Source organism: Theobroma cacao, chromosome 6 (assembly GCF_053813885.1).
Source record: "Theobroma cacao isolate CCN51 chromosome 6, ASM5381388v1, whole genome shotgun sequence".
Lineage (NCBI taxonomy): Eukaryota > Viridiplantae > Streptophyta > Magnoliopsida > Malvales > Malvaceae > Theobroma > Theobroma cacao.
Genome location: NC_142644.1, coordinates 8,734,822 through 8,749,731, shown reverse-complemented (window position 1 = coordinate 8,749,731; position 14,910 = coordinate 8,734,822). Strand labels below are relative to the sequence as shown.

Sequence of the window (14,910 nt, the reverse complement as noted above, 5' to 3'; positions counted from 1 at the left end):
GGTCTGTTTGCCAATAACAGGCTCAATCATTGGGCCCAATGACTCCAATACTAGTCCAACATTACCATGGCCCAAATAGGTTTATAATACTAGAACTAGGCTTGAAACTTCGAAGTTCACTGGACTTTTAATTAACTCTAACTATAAAATAAAGTAACGAAACAAGAAAGACAAATAAATAAATAAATAAAACATGGAAGATAAAGTAGCAATAATAAAAATAAAATAAAACAAATAAGAAAACGAAAATTCATATAATCATAAATATTAACTACCTATATGTGAAACTATAGTATCTACAATGAGAATCTAGTAACTTAAAGAATTAATCAAAGATCACTCAAATAGGTTCAAGCAAATTTGATCATTCTGTCATTTTAAAATTATAATGATTTTTGAGCTAATAAAGTTAACAAAGTTTATTGAGACAATTTATTAAAACAAGGAAGGGAGAGTTCCACTATGATGTTATGACAACATTCATGTACATGTAAAAGGTTGGACATAAATGGAGTACCTTGTCAGAAGTTATGAGTGCGATTATATATAATGACTTAAACCCTCTTGATTATTTTTCTTCGTAGTTCAAAAAGAAAACTTATTTGTGTGCATACAAAAACATGTTGAACCACGTCAAATGAAGGATGACTTAGCCCAAAATCGTAAATGAAACAATTTTGCCTCTTTTGGTAAAAAGGATGCTTCGTAGGTTTATCAAGAAAAGAAAGAGGGAAACACCGAAAGAAAGACTAAAACCCAACATTGAAGCGTTAAGAGTAAAAATGGCAGGTGTTTACTATCTTCAAGATGGCCACAACAAGCAAGGATGTCTAAAGAGAAACGAACTTGTAAGACTCTTATTTCATTGAAATTGTGTACGGCATATACTCATTTATTAACTTCTTTTATTGTCTTTGTGTAGGCCACTTTTGATAATTCAAGGCCTTGGAATTGGAGAACAAAGGTGGGAAAAAAAAAATAATTTACCATTTCTTTATTATCTTTGTGTAGGTAACTTTGGACAATTCAAGGCCTCTCCATTGGAGAACAAAGGACAAAAATATGACAAAAGAACAACTTGCTACTAACATTAATGCTAGTGCAGCAAGTGGAATTTATGACGTGAAATATTCCCCATAACACATATAACATACATGAGGTTCAAACTTGCTAAAATCATAGATTTTTTTATGTCTAGCATAACATATGTGAAGCTATTGGCCATGGGTTGCCTTTTGTTTTAATGGCTTCTTAAGTTGATATCAGGAGTCATGCAACTGATCTGGTATAGTTCAAATTTTGCATTGAAATAATTAATTTTGATGTTGTAAAGGCTATAACAGATAAAATGATTGATAGATAGTGGGGATATAACTTGGTGAGGAGAATAAAGCAATTGATTGCATGCCATTCACGAGTGATACATTAAAACTGCATACAGATATTTTGGGTTTCAAAAGTTAAGTATAGGTCACATTAACATAATTAATGTTAGGTTATCATAATCAAAATTACGCATCAATTTTAACCTAAAAATTTTAATGATGCTAATAATTAAATTGATATTGATAAATTTAAAGATATATAGACTTGATTTTTCAAAGTTATTGTATAAAGATTAAATTTAAAATTTTTATAAAATACAAAATTGCTTATAACATGAATGATATGTTCTATAATTATTATTATATTGTATACTTTATACGAGAAATCTCATAAAATTGATTACGAACCATAATATAACATCAAAAGAAAATGGTGTAGTAAGGTCCGCATAACAAGTTACTGTAACATGAAAGAATACTTTCATAAGACTTGAATTTATGCTTTTTATAGACTACTAATGGCATCCCTTAGGATCTAGTGTCGATCCTTTCTGTTAGTTATACTAGAGTATGATTCACGCGTTATAGGTGAACTAAATATAAAATACTCATGCATACAATTTGTGTAAAATTCATATCTTTATAACTCACATAAATAATTTTAAACTCTAAAATTAACATTTGATCAAGTCCAAAAGTCTTTTTTAAACTTTTAAGTATGTTAGAGACAGGTTGCCCCTGGTACCTCAAAAGTCAAATAGCTTTTATTGTATAAAATATGACACACTTGATTGCAATTTTTCTCAATAAAGAAAAGGAAAAACAAGAATTGGGTAAGAAAAAAATCAAAGCTACCGTGAGGGCGGTGGGAAATTAGAAAAGAGAAAAAACGAATGGACTGGCAGCGGCTCGTGAGGGACGTTGGAGCCTTGAACCTTGAAAGCTCTGAGGTTTGACGGTCGTGACAATCGGAGGCATTTGCTACAAAATGGAGAGTTGCTGGTTTGTGAAAATAAGAAGATGACAACAAGAACAAAATGGGATTATGATTGGCTGATTTTTTTTTAATTGTCCAATCAAACCGTTTCAACTGGAATTTTGATCTCATCCATTCAGAAGATTGTGTTTAAATTGGGAAAACACAGCGGATGGGTGCCTAATTTCCCCTTGAATTATCCTTTTAGATCAACAAAAGCAGCCTAACACACGTCCGTTTCGCTTGCATTTCTAAAATATAACCCCTGAATTGGAAGCAAAGGTGCCAAATTTCATTTTTAAGCTCTCCAAAGTTTCAAAGAAGATTATCACGTCTTCCAAAATCTTTCATTTTCTTCTTTTCTTTTCTATTTTTTTGTCTTTTCCATTAATAACCAACCGTGAGTTAAGGACGTTGAATATGATACTGAATAGGACCAGACTGCCCGAGTATGTCATGGCTACTATGTCTATGCTGTTTTCTTGGTTTGAATGTTTCTTTGAGAAGGACTTCCTGGAGACGAATATGACTGCACAACTTAGACGAATGTTTCTAAGTTGGATGCTTTCTTTCGTGTTGGTTACTGGTTGATGTAAAATGGGTATTCTGTTTTATGCAAAATTAGAAACAGAACAGAAATACTTGTGAGCTCTTCAGCCCCAGAATCTGAAACCTTTGGTTTATCTCACTAATGGGTTCAGCCATTTGGTCACTTTTGCTAGTTGTTTTTATTCAAATCTATATCGTAGCACCTACAACTGATTTTGGTGATTGTACGTTTGCCTCTAATTATTATAATTTTGTTATTCTTTAGCTTTACTTTGGAGAAAATATGTTTGCTTATAAAAATGCTATCTAAGTTTCTTAACTTATTGCAAAGGTGATATGTGCTTGAAGATTGCACATTCTCACATATAACATGTATTTTAGTAGTTAAGTTGAGCTGACGAGAATATCTGATCTACCTTTATTTTTCTAAATACCGATATTATTCTTCCTGTGTTTGCAAAAATGAACTTGCCTACTAAGAACTGAATATTGAACACTAGTCAAGTCTTTTCGAAGGAAGAATTCTGCTAATTTTATCAGGATGGTCTCATCATCTTGACTCTAAAATGCTTGTAGCTATTAGTTACTTGGTCTGGGGTCAACCCTTTAAAGAAATCCACTATCAGAAGGTGCCTATACCACGGTCAAATTCAAGGGCTATTTTAAATGCTACGGAAATGCTACCTTAGAATTCAGCTTTGATTTCTGATCAAGGGAAACTTTTGTCCAATTCTTCTGCAGCTACTGCTCTAAAATCTCTCGTGGCTGAGTGGGAAAATGTACCTCCCAGTTGGGTGGGTGGGGACCCTTGTGGTGATGGCTGGGTTGGAATTAGTTGCACTGATTCACGTGTGACCTCAATGTAAGTTGTTGGTGCTTCTACCTTTTAATGTGCATGAAAGATTGCTTAGTTTGGTTCTTCCAGCTTTGGGATCTTATCTAACAATTATCTATTTCAGAATATTGCCAAGCATGAACTTAGTAGGACGGCTGTCAGGAGACATTTCGACCTTATCTGAATTACAGCAAGTGTAGGTCCTTTTGCCCACTGTCTCCCTCTGTTCTTCATGGAGGTCATTTTGCAGCTAGTTTGTCTGAACCATCCTTCTAAACAATTTTTTTTTTTCTTTTCAACATGTAAATGTTAGCTTTTTGAGTATTGCAGCACTTGTGTATCTTTTTCTTCTTCTTTTTAAATTATTTTTATTTGTTATTATTGTTCTTGGGAGACTTCAATGTTCAGGTATCTAAAGGTTTGCTCTTTGAATACAAGGGATATGTTAATCCTGGTAGAGCTATAAATAAAAAAGAATTCGTTTCTTTAATTTCTTTCAATAAATAATTTATCAATTTTTAGTTAGTGGCAATCGTTACCATAGTTATTATAACATCTCTGATGTGGCTTCTTTTTTCAGGGATCTATCCTACAACCAAGGTCTCACAGGATCTCTTCCAGCATCGATTGGGAATTTAAAGAATCTAACAAACTTGTAAGTAGATCCATTTCCTGCCAAAGCATCACCTGGAAGCAAATTTGTTCTGCAATTCCCTTAAAAGACCTCTTTTCTTTGTATAATATCGCAGAATCTTGGTTGGTTGTGGTTTCAATGGTCCAATTCCCGATTCAATAGGATCTCTTTCGCAGCTGAGGTTCCTGTAAGAATTTGACCTTTAATGCTTATTCCCTGCAGTGACTAACAAACATGCAATTCCATTTGGATTCTGGTGATTTGCCATGTATGACTATTAAGTGAAGGGCATTACATTAGTATCCAATAAAACTTCGGTTTTAGGCTCCATGATCGTGGGTTGTATGTTGTTTTGGCTTCACTATTTCTACTTGTTATTCTTTTACCTCTTTCAATCAGAGTACTTCTTTCATGCTGGCCTATATTGCCTGCAGATCCCTAAATTCTAATGGCTTCACTGGACGTATTCCACCGTCCATTGGTAAACTATCAAATCTTGTTTGGTTAGATCTGGCCGACAACCAGCTAGAAGGACCAATTCCAGTTTCAAATGTATCTACACCAGGGCTTGACATGTTGATTCATACCCAACACTTGTATGTCGAATTTCGTTGTAGTTTACGTTTGTTTTGATTCTTTTCTTGCAATGGTTATATTCTCCTCATAGTAATGATGTTCTCCATCATCCACAGCCATTTCGGAAAGAATAAACTCTCTGGCCAAATTCCATTTCAACTTTTCAGCTCAGATATGACTCTTATACATTTGTAAGTTTCATTCAGTTTTCTATCAAGTAGGTTTTGCAATATATTTCTTGACTTACCTAGAATGTGCTTTGCAAAAGGCACATTGTATTCTAAACTACAGGAAAGGTGCATAAATATAACGAATTTCATCTCTAAATAATGATTTTTCTCTTAACCTTTAACAGCCTGTATAAGAGGGTGCTTCTTCTTTGTATCTTAAGCCACCCTTCTGAAAGAGAGAGACTCTGAATTCTTTCTCTTATTTTATTTTAAAGAATTCCAAATTTGTCTGCAAGCTCCTTCCTCCTAATCTTTGCTGTAATGTGATGAAATTCAAGAAATAACAGCATGAATTTTTGTAGATTTGTTACATTTCGTTTTCCTCTCTCTCTGGTAGGCTATTTGAAAGCAACGAACTTACTGGAAGTCTTCCTTCCACCCTTGGACTTGTGCAAACTCTGGAAGTGGTGTGAGTATCTAGATCAAGTACTACAGTGAACTCTTGTTGAAGTTTTTGCTGTAAGTGAATTTCTACAGGGTTTTTGATGATGAGAGATGAATTTATTGTTTTGGCTACAGACGCTTTGACAACAATTCACTAAATGGGCATCTTCCTTTGAATCTCAACAACCTTTCAAGAGTTCAATATTTGTAAGCTATGAACAGAAAAGGCTGATAGTCTTCTGCACTTGTTTTTCTAGGAGGGAAGGAAACTATTATCTTCTCTTAATGAAGAGCATTTGGTGTTGATTTTCAGGTTTTTGTCCAACAATAAACTGACCGGCCCTCTGCCTGACCTTACCGGCATGAACAGTTTGAACACCTTGTAAGTAAGAAATGCTTTAGTAACTCTACCCATAATATAATCATTCTTTAGTCTTCTCAAACCACATTTGGTTGCCCCTGTTTTCTTATTCATGTTCCTTGTGTATTTTTGTGTGTATCCAAGTGAAATGCTGCTCATCATGGCTATCTTGTTTAGTAACCGTACGCAATTTTATTGTCATTACTAATCTTTGTTCTCTTACATGATTGTGCAGATACTTGGGTAATAATAGTTTTGATTTAGCAGATGTTCCTTCATGGTTTCCAGCCCTGCGAGCCTTAACAACATTGTATTTTCCTTTTTCTCTCTCTCTTGTTCCTTCTGTACCAACACAGGAACATGAAATTAAACTGAACATTGAAATCTCGTAACTGTTATAACCGTAGGACCAAAGTCCTTTTTCTACCATTCGACTTAGCCGAGGACCATCATTCTTTAATATCATAAGTACTTCTGTCTGTATATCTTCTTTCTCACAGGTATTTTTATGTAGACAGCAGAATAATCAATTTATTTGTATGGCAGAAGGATGGAACATACACAACTTCGAGGTCAAGTTCCTGCCTCAATCTTTGAGCTTCCAAATTTGCAGACTGTGTGAGTAAACTTGACCTTATGTAGCACCATTTGTACTGAAAAATATGGATCCAAATAAAAAATGTCACATAGTTGTCACAATTTGGATATGATAGTTAGATTTTTGCCCCCTTTCGCTGTTATTTTGTTGACAGGGTACTAAAAGGCAACCAACTTAATGGTACCTTGGAGATTGGGCCAAGCTTTAGCAACCAGCTGAAAACCATAGATTTGCAGTACAATTCCATTACTGGTTTCGATGACGGACGCAGATCATACAAATTTGACATAATGTAAGCCAGAATTCTTTAACATTTTTCTGGACATGTTTTTTCGTTTCTATTTTGCTGAATAAGTAGGCCTGGATTCTCATACTCGTTGTAAGTTAAATTGCCCGCAGATACATCTAGTTAATGTTAAAATTATTAGTGTTTTAAACATCACTGAAGCTCTTTTTACCAATTTCTACAGACTTGTGGATAATCCAGTATGTACGGCCACAGAAACAAGAAGCACTTACTGCAAACTTCCCCAATCAAATTCTGGGCCTTTGTATTCAACCCCCCCTTCAAAGAACTGTCTGCCTGTTTCATGCAGTTCAGATCAAATTTCGAGCCCCACATGCAAATGTGCACATCCATATACAGGAACACTACTCTTCGGAGGCATTTCCTTCTCAGACTTTAGAACCTCAACTCCATATGAAATTCTAAAGCGGCAATTGATGCAGTTCTTCCAGTCCCATCAACTTCCAGTGGATTCTGTTTCACTAAGTGATCCAAGAATGGATTTATTTGAATATCATCTATTGGACCTTGCTGTATTTCCGTATGGCCAAAGCAGTTTCAATAGAACCGGAATTTTTATGATTGCATTTGTACTTAGCAACCCGACTTTCAGGGCTCCTAGAGAGCTCTTTGGACCTTATACTTTTATTGGTGACAATTATGAGCACTTTTCTGGTAATTCTTATAGAATAGAAGTAAAATGAATTTGTAAATTTCTCTGTTTATTTAGATTCATCTTTTTCTAAGTATGTGTGTTTTCATCCAGACGAACCTGCCAACTCAAAAAAATCTAGCATTGCCATCAAAATAGGAGCAGCAGCTGGTGCTTCATTGCTGCTTTTACTATTAGTGCTCGCTGGGACTTATGCTTATCGTCAGAAGAAGAGAGCAGAAAGAGCAACCAAAGAGAGCAATCCTTTTGGTATGATAAGCATTTCATTTACTCAGCCTTTTCAAGTTGATTGTATGGAATATCTGGGGCTTATGATTGATTCTCTACTGTAAAAACACAGCACACTGGGATTCTAAGAAGAGCAGTGGTAGCATACCTCAGTTAAAAGGAGCAAGGTGCTTCTCTTTTGAAGAGCTTAAGAAATACACAAACAATTTTTCAGAAGCCAATGATATTGGATCGGGGAGTTATGGAAAGGTTAATTTTGACTCTCATTCTCTCTCTCTATTGCATGTGCGTGCGTAAGTGTGCTCACCAAAAACATGCATCCTTTTGGCACGTTGGCCACATAGAGGTGGTCTCATTTGCACAACTCCATGTCTTGTTGCTGGTTTGAACTAATGCCTGACTGCAGCAAGACACTAAGGTCGCGTTTGGTATAAGGGATGTAAAGTCACATTTTCTGTAATGTGTCCAATTAGATTACATTGCAGTGTTTGTTTTGTAACAGACCACTGTAACGTAAGATTGCAATGCAATCACATTCTAGCCAATGGATGTAATGTGATTGCAGTCCAAAACCAATCACATTATATTGCACTCTGTAATGTCTTTAAGGACATTTTTACCTATTATCTTTTAAAAAAATTACTCACAATTAGAAGCAAAGCATCGTTTTTGGGGTTGAGGGTCTGTTGCTTCTTCTCCATTTTGCTAAAGTCGCTCTTTCTTCTTCTAGCTCTGCTTTTTCATCTTCTGAAATTGTGGGTTGAAATCTCTCATTCTTCTTTTTCTTTCTCCTTTTTTTATCTTCTTATTGTATTTTTTAATCTGATTTTTTTCTGTTAATTTGGGTTTTCTTCATATTTATATTTTAGGATTTATCACTAAAACAATTTGACCCTTAATAATCTTCAACAAGAGGCACAGGTAATTGTGACGAAATAAAACGCTGCGTGTTTGGTTGTAATTTTTGGTGTTGCAATTTTTGGTTTTTATTCCCTCAACAAAATATGGGTAATCAAATAGTTTTCAAGTTCTATCCAATTAGAAATGCTGAAAGCAGCAGAACTCGTACCTAGCATTGCCAAATCCATGATACCGTCAAGACATGGCCACCTTCTTTGTGCTTGGTTTTTGATAAGGCATTGCACGACTGACTTTGGATATTGCATGACTAGTTTTTGATAGTCATTGTGTGACAGTTTCTAATAAGTCATTGCGTGACTAGTTTATGATAAAACATTACGTGATTAGTTGATAGGCATTGCGTGACTGACTTTGGACATTACGTGATTAGTTTTTGATAAAGTATTACGTGACTAGTTTCTGATAAGGTATTGTATGACTAGTTGATAGGTATTGCATGACTAGTTTTTGATAAAGTATTGTGTGACTAGTTTCTGATAAGGCATTACGTGTCTTCCTTTGGGAATTGTTTGACTGACTTTAGGAATTGTGTGACTTGTTTTTGATAAGGCATTGCATGACTAGTTTTTGATAAGGTATTGCGTGACTTTTTTTGAGAATTGCGTGACTTACTTTGAGAATTGCATGACTTACTTTGAAAATTACGTGATTAGTTTTTTATAAGGCATTGCATGACTAGTTGATAGTCATTGCGTGATTTGTTATTAAGGCATTGCGTGACTTGTTAGTAAGGCATTGCGTGACTAGTTAATAAAGAATGTTATATGTTTTTGTGGACGGCTTGCAATCCAACTGGTTAGTACGTTGGTTTATCAAGGAAGGAGCCTTGTGTTTTTGTTTCTACCTTTTTTTAAGGTTGGGTCTTTGGATAGGAATTTTTTTTTTTTGGAAAATTTGTAGGAGCTCGGTTGGTTTCTCGTAGAGGGCTTAGTCCCCTCATTCTTCTAGTTCATTTTGCTCTTATGAGGACTCTTGGGTGGGCCTAAACCCAACGTTGCATTTAAATTAAAAGAGGTTACAATGTTTTGATTGTTTTTGGTCACAAAGTGGTCTCAACTTTAAAAGGTCGTAACTTTGTGCTCGGTTGTCCGATCAGGGTGATTTTTTTTTTGAATCCATGTAACTTTCGAGATCTACGCGCTGACAAACAACCTGAGGCAGTTTGTCACCGTTTTGACCCCAAAAAACCTCATTTTAGCCCTAAATTTGAATTTTTATTCTTTTTTTGCCTTTTTTTTTAAGATTTGACCTCCCATTTTTTTTATTTGTTTAGGGTAAAATTGGTCTTGATGGTAGGAAACCATTGCAATTGATAGTAGGAAGCTATCACATTAATGTATACATATAAAACGTATTAAGAAATAAAAATAAAATATTATCTTCTAAAGAAAAAATTTAAAATAAATATAAAATATAAGAAATTATATTAAAAATAAAAATAAAATATATTCTTGTAATATGAAATGAAAAATAAATTATATTTAATTAAAAATATATTTAAAAATGACATCATATAAAAATTAACAATAAAAAAATACATGTTAAACTTGTATTTTGATATATAAGGGTAGTTTTGAAAATTAACATTACATAACCTGTAAAGTACTTGTAAAACAAATACTGCAATGTTATCTTCGTTGCATTTTAATCATTACATTACTTATATACAAAAAACTACAATGTTATCTTCCCTACAATCACATTGCTTGCAATCACATTACCTGCAATCACATTACATTGTAAAGTACCAAATGCTACTTAAAGGCGGAGCCTCCTAGAGGATGGCCCTCCCAAACTTTTAAATTTTTTTACATAATATATAAATTTTTTATAAATTTTCTTAATAGCCCTCCCAAAATAATTTTTTATTTAATAATTAATACAAATAAAAAATAACAAAATAATTTTATAGGCTTGACTCAGTTTTAAAGTTTTTTTTTTAATTTTTTCTTTCAATTTATATTATTATTATTATTATTTATATTTATTTAATTTTTAATTTTTATTTTATTTACTCATATGTTTCAAATCACTATAGATTTTCTTTCATAAATTTCTACAAACCATCAATCATTTTTTTTTGTTATGTCATATGTGAATTCTATCTTCTACTTGTCATTTTTTTTGTTAAGTGGATTTTATTTTCTATAATTTTAATATTTATAAATAAATAAATTATTATATAATTCGCAAATATAAGTTGTAATGTTGCACTGTTGCTTAGAATTTCATCAATATATCATTTCTTAGTCTAAATAACTAATTCATTCTAGCATGTATATTGCAAACTTTAAACAACAAGGATATACATGCAAATTAATAGAATGAAATAATTATATTTTTTAATACAATTTTAATTATTATATATATTTAATGGCTCTCAAAATAATTTTTTTATTTAATAATTGGTTTTATTCTTCAAATTGTTTGATAAAATTACAGTCATTATGGTTAGCATATTGTTAGTTAATCCCAACAAATAAATTCTAAGCTAACATGTTAAGCCTATCAAATTTAAAAATAAAAAATAAAAGTGAGTCAACTAATCCAAACCCATTAAGGTTTAATATAAATGTAAGCCTATCATAACATATTATATCTTAACAGTCTCACATAATAGGCTATCATAACATATTATATCTAAATAGTTCAATCTAATAACCCAATATGTTAATTATCAATTTAAGAGACAAATAAAAAATAAGAGGAGAGCTAGAAAACACAAAGTAAAGAAAGAATTCATTTGAGTTCAAAAAATTATTTTCTCTTCCACTCTTATGCTTAAAGAGTGAGAGAGACTCCTTTTATAGTTTTATTCAGTCATATATATAAATGACATCATCATTACTGTTAATATGTATTTTTTTATGTCCATTGTTTTTTGAATTTTATTTAATTTTTTAGATGAGTGACAATTAAATTATATATAAAATTCTCTTTAACTGTTTAATGTTTCTTTTTGTTTGGCCCCTCTTTGAAAATGCTCTAGTTTCGCCCTTGCAAGACAGATTGAAATTTGTAAGTTATTGCAGACGAGTGGTGGTCGAGGCAACAGATAATGTGGTAAAACAGGCACATGTTTAAATGCATGGTTTTCAAAAATATGGATAACTATGTATCTGAAATAAACTTGTCTTTTTATTTGTGCTTCCATTTGCGGCATCCCTAGCACTATCCCCCTTTGCACACTGTGTTTGCATTCAACTTTATACTTTAAAGAAGGGAAGTTTTAAGTAGATTACAATGTTATTATACAAGGAATTAAAGGGAAAAAAAGAGATCATAACCATACAGTGAATTATTTGACGTATAGAAAGAGATAATAACAAAAAACAAAAGTAACTGCATTTGTACATTTGTGTTCTTCAAGAACATGTAAAATGTGTTTGCTTACATAGTTAAAATGTCAACTGGAATAGTTGACTGTGATCCATATATGGCATATGTAAGATGTTTACTGCAGTTTGCGCTTGTGCATGTCTAAACAACTTATGCATCACACTATATGTCTATGTTGACATAAAACACTCGTCCTTCTTTCGCCATTAGGTAAACATTATTGCAAGTAGATGGTAGCCAATCAGCATATTGTAGGCTAGATGCACATATTAGATAATTTATGCATACCTTTTTTGCTATGATGTGTTCATATGAATTTTGATGCATTAAAGTTATCTCAACCACACAATGCAATGATACTATATTAATGTGCGTATTACTAACACATCCCATGATTTGCAAACTTTTGGAATAGACCAAGTGATTAACAAGACTATGATTGGATTTATTTTCCAACCCTTGCTCCTACTCATCCGTGTTTTAGTTTGTTCTGTCTCTAACTATGTCTGTTGCTGACAGGGATCTCTTTAGCATGGTCATGGTGATTTTTAAAATTATTTTTCCAAATAATTTTGAATGCCTTTAATTACAGGTTTATAAAGGAACTCTACCCACAGGGGAACTTATTGCCATAAAACGAGCTCAGCAAGGATCTGTGCAGGGTGGGCTCGAATTCAAAACAGAAATTGAGCTTCTATCAAGAGTTCATCATAAAAATGTTGTCAGTCTATTGGGATTTTGCTTTGAACGAGGTGAACAAATGCTAATATATGAGTATGTTCCTAATGGCTCTCTAAGTGACAGCCTGTCAGGTATTTTCCTCTGTTTGCTCACTTTATTCATCCAAAATGAGTGACACTATCAATAATTAAATGGTATTTTACAGTTCTTCACTACCTAACCATATTGCTTTTTATCAAACAATGCCCTTAACTGTACCAAGAAATGAAATAGAATATTTGATAAGCCTACACTACACTACTAGTCTATAAGAGGAAGAGAACTTAACATTATTGCTTTATTCTGTCTTTAGCTTTGACTTTCCAGGCATCTATCACTCTCATGTCCTATATAAGACCTTCCTAACAAAGAATCACATTTTTAGCTCACTACAGGAAAGCATTTATCATTATCCCTAATGAATGATTTTACTTGTTAATTTCCCGTGTTATTGTTTAACAAGCTATCTTTTACTTCACTTATGTTTTGCTTCTTTGGAAAATAACATTCTAAAAATTTAGGGAAGTCGGGAATCCGCATGGACTGGACCAGGCGACTTAAAATAGCCCTTGGTGCAGCTAGAGGTTTGGCATATCTTCACAAGCTTGCAAATCCTCCCATCATTCATAGGGACATCAAGTCCTCTAACATCTTATTAGACGAACGCTTAAATGCTAAAGTTGCTGATTTTGGTCTCTCTAAACCTATGGGTGACAGTGAAAGGGGTCATGTTACCACTCAAGTTAAAGGTACAATGGTGAGTTACTCCATACACCTACTCAAGAGAATAATTCAGCCTTTTAAATGGTAGAACCCTGCTCTCCTTTTTGTAATTGATGCTTTAGTTTATTTTCTTTCCATAGTAACTAGTATTCTCTCCCCTTCGCCCGCCCACCCCTTTATAGATGATGAACTTTTAATTCATTTATACACTTAAGCATCTACTGTAATCATAGTAGTTTTAGTACATGAAACATAATAATTTTCTAGACGAATCTTACTTTTCTGAAGGGGCCAATGAGGAATGGTTAAAAATTGTCAAGGGAGAGGAGAATTATCTGACATTAAAAAATGTCTAATCCTCTTACGTCCAAAGTGGAGTCACCTTACATACCACTATGTCAAATGTCTATAATATGCATGCATGATTATGGATATTTCAAAAGAAAAATGCAACAATTACTACAATTATAACTTAACTGGATTTGAGTTTAATAAATTTCATAAGAAAAAGAGAAGGGGAAGTGGTTAAAAGATTTGTTAAGACTATTGCGTAAGGCGTTTACTATGCTTATAGTATGTGCTGTCTTAAGAATGTTTTTTCTTACTGTTGTAGGGTTACTTGGATCCTGAATATTTTATGACCCAGCAGTTGACTGAGAAGAGTGATGTTTATAGCTTTGGAGTGCTGATGTTGGAGATAGTAACTGCAAGAAAACCAATAGAGCGAGGGAAATATATTGTAAGAGAGGTGAGACTAGCAATGGATAAAACAAAAAGTTTATATAATCTCCAAGAGATTCTTGACGCATCCATTGGCTTCGCTGCAACACCCAAAGGCTTGGAAATGTTTGTGGACCTAGCAATGAGTTGTGTAGAAGAATCAGGAGCTGACAGGCCTACAATGAGTGAAGTGGTAAAAGAGATTGAAAACATTATGCAGCTCGCTGGCATGAATCCCAATGTTGAATCAGCATCCAGTTCAGCAACTTATGAGGAAGCAACTAAGGGAGGTTCACTCCATCCATACAGTGATGACTCTTCTGCTTATAGTGGGGCCTTCCCAGCTCCAAGATAGAGCCACAGTGAGAGTTATTTTGCTACTTTTCTTTTTCTTCTTTGTATTATTTATGTCTTATGTCTGATCTTTTTGTTGTTTGTTGCATATTATGATGAAACTGTAATTATAATGAATTCTGTATATGTAAATAGGTAAATAGAAGAATTGATTACAAAGACACAACATGTTTTAGCATATTATTATATTTAGATAGCGTTTGGTACGAGGGAAATAAGAGTACATTCCTTGTGTCCAATTAAATTATATTACAGTATTTGTTTTGTAGTAAATCACCGTAATGTAATATTACAATGCAATTACATTATAGCCAATGCATGTAATGTGATTACAATCCAAAATCACTGCAATCAGATTGCATTATACTTTATAATGTTATTAAAGATATTTTTATCTTTCAACTGTGTTACTTTGATAAAAACAATTTATAATGTTATAATTTGTTTTTTTATATAGATTTCGAGGATGTCTTTTTAT

General features: G+C 33.3%; 1 pseudogene across 1 annotated transcript; it reads left to right on the top strand.

Moving 5' to 3' along the window:
* The first annotated feature begins 2,219 nt into the window (after nt 1-2,219).
* LOC18595638 (leucine-rich repeat receptor protein kinase HPCA1-like) lies at nt 2,220-14,598 on the top strand (annotated as a pseudogene). The gene is made up of 19 exons (XR_016027070.1): nt 2,220-3,074; nt 3,592-3,712; nt 3,810-3,881; nt 4,266-4,340; nt 4,435-4,506; nt 4,754-4,915; nt 5,012-5,086; nt 5,463-5,534; nt 5,645-5,716; nt 5,823-5,891; nt 6,106-6,180; nt 6,417-6,488; nt 6,623-6,760; nt 6,939-7,429; nt 7,521-7,676; nt 7,768-7,904; nt 12,508-12,727; nt 13,157-13,392; nt 13,972-14,598. The product of XR_016027070.1 is annotated as a leucine-rich repeat receptor protein kinase HPCA1-like (transcript).
* The last annotated feature ends 312 nt before the right edge of the window (nt 14,599-14,910 follow it).